The sequence below is a fragment of the Cottoperca gobio genome, chromosome 4, assembly GCF_900634415.1.
Source record: "Cottoperca gobio chromosome 4, fCotGob3.1, whole genome shotgun sequence".
Classification (NCBI taxonomy): Eukaryota; Metazoa; Chordata; class Actinopteri; order Perciformes; family Bovichtidae; genus Cottoperca; species Cottoperca gobio.
In genome coordinates this window covers 1553709-1565621 of record NC_041358.1, presented here as the reverse complement: position 1 = coordinate 1565621, position 11913 = coordinate 1553709, and the positions used below count along the sequence as shown (strand labels likewise).

Below are 11913 nucleotides of genomic sequence, written 5' to 3'. Positions count from 1 at the left end.
ACATTTTTAGGCTATTAACGCACCGTTGTGACGAAAAGAGAGCTGAGCCAGAAGGCAAAGCTCTCAATATACCGGTCGATCTTCGTTCCTACCCTCACCTATGGTCATGAAGGCTGGGTCATGACCGAAAGAACGAGATCACGGGTACAAGCGGCCGAAATGGGTTTTCTCAGACGGGTGGCTGGTGTCTCCCTTAGAGATAGGGTGAGAAGCTCAGCCATCCGTGAGAGACTCGGAGTAGAGCCGCTGCTCCTTTACGTTGAAAGGAGCCAGTTGAGGTGGTTCGGGCATCTAGTAAGGATGCCACCTGGGCGCCTCCCTAGGGAGGTGTTCCAGGCACGTACGTCTGTGAGTCGGTGTGTTCTACCCTGAAACACGTGCAATCAAAGTATCGATCTGTTCTGACTGACACACACGTGAAAGAGAGGATTGTTCAAGGCAAGGAATGTTAGAAGTCCCACTAATTTAAAGAAGCAACATGCATAGGAAGATAAAACACACTGAGAGTTTGTGTGTAAGAGTGCACACAATGTTCATTGTTGATAATAACTGGCCTCTGAATACTGGTAGGAGACGTGTCTGTCTGTGTGAGGGTGTGTGTGTCTTTGGGAGGGAGGGTCTTTGAGTGTGTGTGTGTGTGTGTGCGCGTGTGTGTGTGTAAAGTTTTAGATTTGAATTTTGTCTGTGTGACAGAGAGAGGGGAGGAAGAGAGTGAGGGAGCACAGAGAAAGGCTGAGAACAAAAGAGAGAAGGGGGGGGGGTGCGCATCTGTGACTGCATCTCTTTGCAGTAACATAGTAACATTTTTGGCTCTTAACCTCTGACTGGTTGGCCACCCCTGGTCTAGTGGTACGGCTTCCAAACAGAACACTGGATGGTTGTGGGTTCAATACCAGAGCTGCCACCATTGCACCCCTGAGCAAGGTACTTAACCCTGAGTTGCTCTAGGGAGACTGTCCCTGTAGTTAGTTCACTGTAAGTTGCTCTGGATAAGAGTGTCTGCTAAATGACCTGTAATGTAATGTAATGTAATGACACTCACCCGATTCTGTCTTTTCCCAGATCTGAAACCCTGGTGGATGCACAGATCTTGCCTTGTCTGGCTGATATTTCTCGGTGGATGGCTACACATCACTTGAAACTCAACCTCTGTTGTTTCCCGATCGGACTGCAAGGAATCTGGGTGTGACACTGGACGACCAACTGTCTTTCAGTGCCAACATCGCTGCAACAACTCGTTCCTGCAGACATGCACTCTTTACAACATCAGGAGGATACGTCCCCTACTGACTCAGAAAGCGATGCAGGTTCTTGTTCAGACTCTTGTCATCTCACGCCTTGACTACTGCAACTCCCTCATTACTGGACTGCCAACATGTGCTATCCAACCTCTACAGCTCATACAGAAGCCCGACTGGTCTTCAACCTACCCAAGGTCTCCCACACTACACCGCTTCTTTGCTCCCTTCACTGGCTACCAGTGGTGGCCCAAATCCGGTTCAAGACTCTGGTACTGGCCTACGGTGCTGTGAATGGATCAGCCCCATCCTACATCCAGGCCATGCTCGAACCATACACCCCAGCTTGTTCACTTCGCTGTGCATCGGCCAATTGGCTTCCTACACCCTCACTGCGAGTGGGACCCAGATTCCCCTCAAACAAAACCCGCCTGTTTGCTATCCTGGCTCCAAAATGGTGGAACGACCTCCCAATTGATGTCAGGTCAGCAGACAGTCTTCACGTCGGTTGAATTTGTATTCTATTGTTGCACTTTTGTTTGGCTTATTTAAAGCTATTGTTCTGCACTTAAATGATTTCACCTATTTGAAGATAATGTACTTGCAATATTCTTGCTTTTCGTCGTATCCTCATAAATGTTTGCACTTATTGTAAGTCCCTTTGGACAAAAGCGTCAGCCAAATTCACTGTAATGTAAAATACAATGAGCCTGAATTTTTTAATTATTATTATTACATACATCATTACAATACATCATTACTATTAAGTAGGGCTATTAAGGTGTATCACATTTTACTTTGACTGAAGTGCTAACAATAAGGGGCTGCAGCCTGTTGGCTTCAATAGGTTTACATTATTGTCAATACTCTTCCAAGTTGGGGATATCATACCTGTCATAAACTCACTTAAACCCTTTATTACAACTAGGAGGCTGACATTCGTGTTTTTTCCCTCTGAGCACAGCATGAATTCCGATACTACGAGTAAAACCATCCAACTGTCAGTCAGGCAGGGTTACTGTGTTCAGAAGAGAGGCCAACACACCCGATCACTCCCAGGAGATTTAACGAAGCTTCACCTGCTCAGTCAATGAATAGGCATGGCAGGATAGCAGAAGCGATATGATGCATGAAGAACTCAGCCTGGAGTCCCGCTTTGAGTGATGGCCTCACCGAATACATCACATGTATGAAAAACTGCTGAGCACATAGAACATATTTGTCTTCACTATTCATCTGAGAAAATACCTCTAAGGTCATTACTATCATTCCCTCACTTTAATAATTATTTAGAAATTGAAGTTGTTTGGAGTCTGCAACCCAATACTAAAGAGTAATGAACATCACCAACAAGCCCTCAACGGTTTAATCTGAAATAGTGTCATGTCCCGTCAGATTATTTAATGTTATGTCATGTATTTATGTTATAGTTTAGTTCATGTTCAGTGTTTAATATCTCTCAGGTCACGTTATGTTAAGTTACCGTCACTCTTGTCTAGTGTCGTCTTGCACTTCCTGTTTTGTTTTGAAACTCACCTTTCCCTCTCGTTCCAGGTCACTTAACTTCCTGCCTTGTGAATTTCGCTTCTGTGATCGTCTGCCCCGCACCTGATTGTTGTCACCTGTGTCCCCTTACCTCATGTATAAATAGTCCTCTCTCCCCTTGTCTTGTGCCAGTTTGTCTTGTAAAGATTAATCAAGTGTATGGTTCTTAAATTGATAAACTTTGGATTAAAGCTCTTTTTCTTTGAACGTCCGACACGTTTTGAGTTGTGTATTTTGGATGCTATGTTTTTTCGTTCCATGGTCCGTAACAAATAGGTCTTGATTTAAATCCGCAAACACCTGTACAATGTAAATGAAGGAAGTAAGAAAAATAACATTATTGCGGTCAGTCAGTCAAATTACTGCTGGCTTCGTTCAGAAATTGTAATGCCACTCCTGTGTTAACTTGTTGCCAAATAATCGAGCTGGATCCAAAAAGTTTAAAGCTTTAAGTTTAAGAGACATTGCAAGAGATTAAGAGGCGTCTCAAAAGGATTATGAATTTCTTTGATCCATAATCACACTGATTTCTAACCACATAATTATTGATATAAGATAATGAAACATAAAAGTACAGGGAGGCTGTATAATTCATGTCAGAGTGTAGCGCAGGGGTGTCAAACTCAATCACAGAGAGGGCCAAAATGACAAAACTGGGACTACGTCGAGGGCCAAACAGGGTCAACATTTATTGAACAGGATAGACATATTGGATAAAGTGCAAAAAGATATGGAACATTTAGGTAGGCTACATTCTCCTATTATATGTAATGTCAGGACCACCGCAGCTGATCAGGACGAAGTCGAGTCCAACACATCTGAGCAGGGGGAACCGGATACTGCTGCAGCTCTGCAGGGGCCTGCTGACTGAACACCAGAAGCAAGTGTTGACCAGACTGTGTTGTACTAAATTTCTTTGAGTAAGTACTCTGCTTTGTAACACATAAATAATGTAATACAATACAATAGTAGGTAATCAATGTATTCAATATCTGTATAGTGTTAAAAGAAGACAGTGTGCATACAGCCATGCCTGTAATACATGCTCCAGGATTGTAACACATGTTTTAAAATGTTTTAACTTGACAAGTCCCAGATTTAATGGAGTCATGATGAACACATGTTTTCCCACGGGTCCCTCAAATGCCAGAAATACATGTAAACAAGACTGCATATTGATAAAAGCTATTTGTGTCACAACAAATTTTGACCAAAAGGGGTGGGATCCCCTTTGGTGAAATACTCCTACAAACAGAGGATCAAAGAGCACTTCAGCTCCTCTGACCCCCGGCGTATGTGGCAAGGCATACAGTCACTCACTAACTACAAATCACCCAGCAACATGCCCCTATCCAGCACCGCCTCCCTCCACGACGAGCTCAACCACTTCTACGCTCGCTTCGACCGGGATAACAAGGATGTCATCATCAAAACCGATCTGCCACCTGATGAACCGCCTCTCACACTCTCCATCTCCGATGTCTGCTCCACCCTGAGTAAGGTGAACGCTCGGAAGGTAGCTGGCCCTGATGGAATACCTGAACGTGTGCTCAGAGCCTGTGCAGAGAAGCTAGCTGGGGTCTTTGCAGACATTTTCAACCTATCCCTGGCCCAGGCAGCCTCCATCGTGCCAGCTTCGCCAGCTTGGTATCAACACATCACTCTGCAACTGGACTCTGGACTTTTTGACTAACAGACCCAGGTCTGTGAAGTTAGACAACCTCTTCTCCCCCACTATTACTCTGAACACTGGAGTGCCACAAGGTTGCGTGCTGAGCCCTCTCCTGTACTCCCTATTCACCCATGACTGTGCTCCCGTTTATGGCTCCAACACCATAATCAAGTTTGCAGATGACACCACGGTGGTAGGCCTGATCAGAGGTGACGACAAGAGGGCCTACAGGGATGATATACAGCTCCTGGCCACGTGGTGTGCTGATAACAACCTGACTCTCAACACCAAGAAGACCAAGGAGATCATTGTGGACTTCAGGCAGGCTAGGAGCCATGCACACCCCCCCCCCCCCATCTGCATCAACGGAGCTGCAGTGAAGCGTGTGTCCAGCGTCAAGTTCCTTGGTATTCACATCTCTGATGACCTCACCTGGTCTCTGAACTCCTGCCCCCTGGTCAACAAGGCGGAACAGCGCCTCTACTTCCTACGGGGTCTTAAGAAAGCTACCCTTGGCCCCAGGATCCTGGTGGACTTCTACCGCTGTACCATCGAGAGCATACTCATGAACTACATCACAGTGTGGTACGGCAACTGCTCCGCTTCAGACCAGAAATCACTCCAGCGGGTGGTGAAAACTGTCCAACGGATCACCGGCACTCATCATTAAGAACATTGTTCTCAAAGTCTGTGTGGGCAAATCCAGGAACATCATCAAGGATGCCTTCCACCCCAACAACAGTCTGTTCACCCTCCTCCGGCAGGCGTTACAGAAGCCTCCGCTCCCGCACCACCAGACTCAGGAAGAACTTCTTCCCTGAGGCAGTGACTCTGTAATGATGCTAATGAAGTGATTGAAAAGAGTTCAGCACTCACATGCACGGTCATCACACTTACGGACTTGTTATTTGCACTATTCTTATCTGCACATACTACCTTTTATACTGTTCAATTGTGTTACTGTACATATATGGTCATACCATTACTGTTTGCACATACAACCTGTATTTGCACTATGCTACATATTTATAGTAGTTTATAGCACCATTCAATGTACTTTCTGTATTTAATGTAGCACTTTTTTGCACTCCTGGTTGGATACTAACTGCATTTCATTGGCTTGTACCTGTACTCTGCAAAATGACAATAAAGTTGAATCTAATAAAAAAAAAAAAAAAATTGGCAGTACAGTACTATAGCTATGGTCTATCTCAGGTCTATATCAAGTAGCATTACAATAAAATGATATATATGATTAGTGTAGCCCTTAGCCTATAGCTTTATAGACTCAAATTGCATTTTTATTTACAAATAGCTTTCTCTACAGGTCCGGTGCTTGATGTGTTCAACTGAACTGAAGTATCATGGGAATACTTCCTCCATGATTAGGCACTTCCCTGCCAAGCATGGAGCTGCTGTTAACCAGGAGAACACAAGTGGGTATATGTATTATATTATTATTAACTAGACACACTAACACAATATGATATGTATTCCATGACTCATAGGCCAGCTTAATTTAAATGCAATTTCATATAAATTCTTATTTCCTTTTATTCGTTTTCTTTTTATTTCTTTATGTATATATTTATTTGTCTAAAAGGACCGGAAGTGAGAGTTATATGAGGCACTTGAGAATATGGTGGTGAAAAACCCGCAGCCATTTTCCATCGTGGATGACTGGCTTTAAGGAGTTTGTGGCATTGCTTGATCTCACATACACTCTTCCATCCAGACAGGCTCTAAAGAACATGGTGGTCCAGAAATACGAGGAGAAGAAGACCAAGGCCAAGGCTGTCATGCAGAGGGTAGAGGCTGTGAGCCTGACTGCTGATGTGTGGACCTCCATTAATATGGACGCATATCTAGCAGTGACCTCCCATTATGTGGATAACTCTGCGATGCTGGCCACAGTGCTTTTGGGAGTGCCTTTCCCTGAAGCTCATACAGCTGGTAACATCACTGCAGCAATGAGGTCTCTCATGGAAGAATGGGGCACTGAAGGCAACGCGACCTCAATTGTGACAGATGCAGGAGCTAATATGGTTGCCTCTGTCAGAAGTTTAAATCCAAGACATGCACTTTGCTTTGCTCATTCACTAAATTTAGTGGTGAATAAGTCTCTTGATGCAACTCCTGGCCTACAAGACCTACGCACAAGGGCACGAAAAGTAGTCACATTCTTCAAAACCAGCACAACAGCCAAAGAGAAGCTCAGAAGTGCAGGAGCAGATGAATCGTCCAGTGATGAAGCTTATTCAGGAGGTGGACACATGCTGGCACAGCACCTTCCTCATACTACAACGCCTTTTCAAAGAGAGACAGTCAGTGGTGGCAGCTCTTGTGACGCTGAGAACAGACGTGAGACCTCTGTCCTCTGAGGACTATAAAACAGCTGCTACATGCCTGCAATTGTTTGCCCAGTCATGAGAAGAACGACATTAGAACAAGGGATGCGCTGTGTTGTCACATTTATTTACAGTATATTACGCTAGTTATTATTACCATGTGCTTACCTTATTAGGTGAGATCGGCTAAACAAAGAAAAAAAGAAGCTTGAATAGATTGCAGACAAACACGCAATAAAGTCCACAAATTGTGAGGGGGGATCAATTAAGGTTCGCTCCCCCTTATATTTTGAATCGCACACCAAACCCGTGAACCAGTTCCTGAATCAGTCACGTGGTACGCGGGGCTTCAAACGTCATCACATACATCATCAACACAAGCATCGATATACGCTTCACAAAAATCTTCCCGATTACTCGACACACGCTTCGACGCCTCGACACGGAAGGACTCATCACTACTTTTAACCCAACTAGAGAACTACGCTCCCAGAATGCAGGGTTACTTGTGGTTCCTAGAGTCTCTAAAATTTTTATGGGAGCCAGAGCATAATGCATACAGATAGAGAGGGAGAAGAAGAGAGAGGGAGGGGAGCAGGCAGGTGTCCCCCATCAGTCTAAGCCTATAGCAGCATAACTAGGGGCTGATCCAAGGCAAACCTGAGCCAGCCCTAACTATAAACTGTATCAAAAAGGAAAGTCTTTAGCCTGCTCTTAAATGTGGATAGGGTGGCTGCCTCCCAAACACAAACTGGGAGCTGGTTCCACAGTAGAGGAGCTTGATAGCTGAAGGTTCTGGCTCCCATTGTACTCTTAGAGACTCTAGGAACTACAAGTAACCCTGCAGTTTGGGAGCGCAATGCTCTAGTTGGTTTACAAGGTACTATGAGATCTTTAAGATATGCTGGAGCCTGACCATTTATTGCTTTGTAAGTCAGGAGAAGGATTTTTTATTCTATTCTGTATTTTACCGGGACCCAGTGCAGAGCAGCTAATACAGGAGTAATATGATCCCGTTTCCTTGTTCTTGTCAATACACGTGCCGCTGCATTTTGGATCAACTGAAGAGTCTTAAGCAACTTTTTGGGACAACCTGATAACAATGAGTTGCAGTAATCCAGCCTTGAAGTAACAAATGCATGGTCTAGTTTTTCTGCATCATTTTGAGACAGGATGCGTCTTATTTTTTATATTATTATTATCTTATGTTTTTGCAATGTTATGTAGATGAAAGATGGCAGTCCTTGAGATTTGTTTTATGTGGGAGTTAAAAGACAGATCCTGATCAAAGATAACTCCAAGATTCCTTACAGTGGTGCTGGAGGCCAAATTAATGCCATCCAGAGCTTCTATGTCATTAGAAAATGCGTTTCGGAGGCGTTTAGGGCCAAGTGTAATAACTTCAGTTTTGTCTGTGTTTAACATCAAAAAGTTGCTAGACATCCAAGTTTTTATGTCCTTAAGGCATGCTTGAAGTTTAGCCAATTGATTGGTTTCGTCTGGTTTAATTGATAGATATAATTGGGTATCATCCGCATAACAATGAATGTTTATATAGTGGTTCCTTATAATATTACCCAAATATCATCCGGGGTATCATCTGTGTCTCTCATGTGGCAGGTTGTCACTGATAAAGTTTACGTCAGGATCAGGAATCATGGCTGCGCCTGCTGCCCTGGTCATGCTGGACTCCAGGAAGCCTTTTTGACATTTTCCTGGATTCATCCATACTTTCTCTTTTTCAACACAACATAATTTATGTCAAATGTTGTATTTGTACTATGTTTATCCTGTACACACGACATCTATTGCATGTCCATCCGTCCTGGGAGAGGGATCCCTCCTCAGTTGCTTTCCACAGAGGTTTCTTCCATTTTTCTCCCTTTAATTATGGGGTTTCTTTTAGGAAGTTTTTCCTTGTGCAATGCGAGGGTCTAAGGACAGAGGGTGTCGTAACCGGTACAGTCTGTAAAGCACACTTAGACAAATGTATAATTTGGGATATTGGGCTATATAAATAAATTTGATTTGATGCAATTTTCTTACTTTCAAACACAAACTTTCAAAATGCAAAACATGAAATCATATACTCAACTCTCCAAATGAATCCCCCTCAGATAAACACTGAATTCAAATGCTTGTTCAGGTTATTAAATACATTGAACATATGTTTGTGAATATGTCTTTATTTAACTCAGGTGAGCAGAGACTGTAATGTTGCATTTCTTTCCTGTTTACTGTCAAATGTTATAATGTATTGAGAATTGTGATTTACTGTTTTACATTACATTAAATCATTAACTTACTGTGTGTGTAATGATCAAATGTGGAAGTGTTTGAAATATTTACTGGAAAAAAAGCACAATCTATGTGTTAGATGCAAACAAGAAAAACGATGCATTGTTGAAATATACACTTTATTGCATTGTAAAGATTGACTACATTACATCTATACTTAATGCTGTGTAAGATACACATTTGCAATGTTGGAAAGCATTAAAGACAAAATCCTTAACATTTTCTTTCAAGTTTGTTTATTTCTTCTAAAATAACTGGTCGAAATAAACCCAAAGAAATATTTCTTCTTTATTTACAGTATTACTGAGAATCTTTAGTCTCCAGAACTGTATGTTTTCCTTTAAAATAAATAAATAAATCTTACAAATTAGTTTATTTCTAGGAAATGACTTAGAACTATAGGGCAAGTAATACAAGTGATTACAACTTTATTGATAATGTGTCAAAAAAAAAAATCAATAAACAAATCATGAGTTCATTCATAAAAGTTGGGAGAATTCTGTTTCCTGTCATTTTGACCTCATTAACATAAAGAATGCTGGAATGTTCATTCTAGAATCTTTCCTTTAGGTCAGTGGTTCTCAACCTTTTTTGGGCCAGCTTATTAGGCTGCTATATTACATTATTATTAAAACTCAAATTCTCTGAGATTGAAGTTACATAATAAAATTTCAAAATAATAATAAATATTATATTGAACAAATGTTTTGTTGTTTTTACCTTCAATTGCCCTAATACACCATGTACACAGGGAGCAAACAAAGCCATTTTATTCAGGAGTGTTAAACAAATGCAACGGTAATCAGTTTCAGACTGCAGCCAATCAGGGTCAGACTTTCAAACTGTAACCGGTGTTAAACACAGCAGCCTCAGAAATGTGAAACAATTTGCACTCTTAAGTGATCCAACAAAAAACAAGCACAAAGGAACAAGTCTGAGGCGCTGCCCCCCCCCCCCCCACGGAACCCTGTGTTTTATTTTAGATAAATATATAGCGCCAAATCACAACTCACTTTTTACATTGAACAAGTGCTCTTTTATTCAATAAGCTAAACCAGGGGTCTTCAACAGGGGGTCCGCAACCCTTATTTTTTTTTGCACTCAGCAAAATAAAAATAAAAGTCTAAAAGCACACTCGTCCTTTCAGCTCGTGCAGTTTGGCATGTTTCCTGCTGTAATGCAGCTCGAGAGACTTTGTGACCGCAAGCGCGTCTGCACAAACTAGGCACACTGGCCTTTCACTTACACAGAGAAATAATCGTTCTTCCATTTCTCCTGGAACATTCCACATCCACCTTTCTCTTTTTTACACTCGCCATTCTGCGTTCACTGATGTTTAATCAGTTTAATATTGAAGTTGTTTGACATAACTTGACCACGTGATGACACGTTCCGCTCGTATTGTATTCAAGGACCCTGACCTTGGCCGGTTTTATTCTCTATCTGACTAGATTTGGATACATTTTTCTGGAGTAGATTTTTTGCATGTGTTTATGAATTACCTCGCGGGCCGTACACACAAACGCCCCCCAAAGACACGTGAACGCCCCCCTTTCCAAAATATTGCTTCCAGCGCCCCCGACGTTCTCTGAATGCCCCCTGGGGGGCCACATTGAGAACCCCTGCTTTAGGTGAAACCAGTAGACTTCAGTCATTATTATCAGAACTTCAATCTGTTCACATCGTTCGTGATATGATCGTTATGTCTGATTAAGTAAAACAATATCGAAGCATGTCAACTTGCCTCTTGAGAGATTGATTAATTAATATATTGCTCCTGTCACGGTAGGGAAAAGGTGAGGACCCAAATGCAGTACACCGGATGAGGTTTTAACAAAAAGAGAGCTTTATTTTATAAAAAGCTAGCAAAAATACAAAATAACAAATAAAACTGAAAACACAAACCAGGATGACACGAGGAGACATCAACAATAGGGGTGACACTTCGATGATGAACAGACCAGGAACACTGGGACAGACAGGGATATATACACACAAACACTAAACGAGGGAACGAGACACAGCTGGGAAAGAAAGGCAAATACACAGGAGGAAACTAATGAAGGGAACGAGACACACCTGGGGAGAAGGCAAAAACAGGAGGGGGGTCCGGAGGAGGATCTGCAGGAGGCGGGGCAGGAGGCCGGGGAAGAGGCCGCTCTGAAGGACGGCAAGGCCGCTCTGGAGGATGGCAAAGCGGACTGAAACCGCTCAGGAGGTCGGCGGAGAGGCTGGGCTGGAGGCGGGCAGATCTCCTCTTCAGAGGCCTGGAAGTCCTCTGGATACTCTGAGGGCCTCCCAGGGCCAGACGAGTGCCCAGAAATGGCTCAGGGACTGGGTTCTGGTGCAGTCCGACAGGAGTTGGTTGCCGCAGCGTGACTGGAGAAGGGGGTTGCCGCAGCTCGGCAGAAGGAGGTGGAGCGGAAGGATCGGCAGGGTTAGGCTGGCAAGGTGGGGTGTCCACAAAATCCTGAAGCCACGCAGGTAAAAGGCTCTTCAACTTTGGCTTCTTAGCCATCTCTTTTCTCGCCAATCCAGGCGCAGCCTGTCGCATCCTCCGACAGGGGTTTCGCTTCCACTCACCAAAAATTATAATTAAAGTGTATGTTAAATCATAAAGCTCATCGCTCATGATGTCTGCTGGGCCCATGTTTCTGGTCTGTTTGTACTGTCACGGTGGGGAAAAGGTGATCACCCAAATGCAGTACACCGGACGAGGTTTTAACTAGTGATGTGTCCTTCTGTGTCGAGGCTTCGAAGCGTGAATGTGAAGCGCGTATCGAGGCCTGTGTTAATGACGTATGAGATGACG

General features: G+C 43.2%; 1 pseudogene; it reads right to left on the bottom strand.

Annotated features, from left to right (window-relative positions):
* Window positions 1-7474: 7474 nt before the first annotated feature.
* Window positions 7475-11655, bottom strand: LOC115006917 (uncharacterized; annotated as a pseudogene).
* Between the last annotated feature and the right edge of the window lie 258 nt (window positions 11656-11913).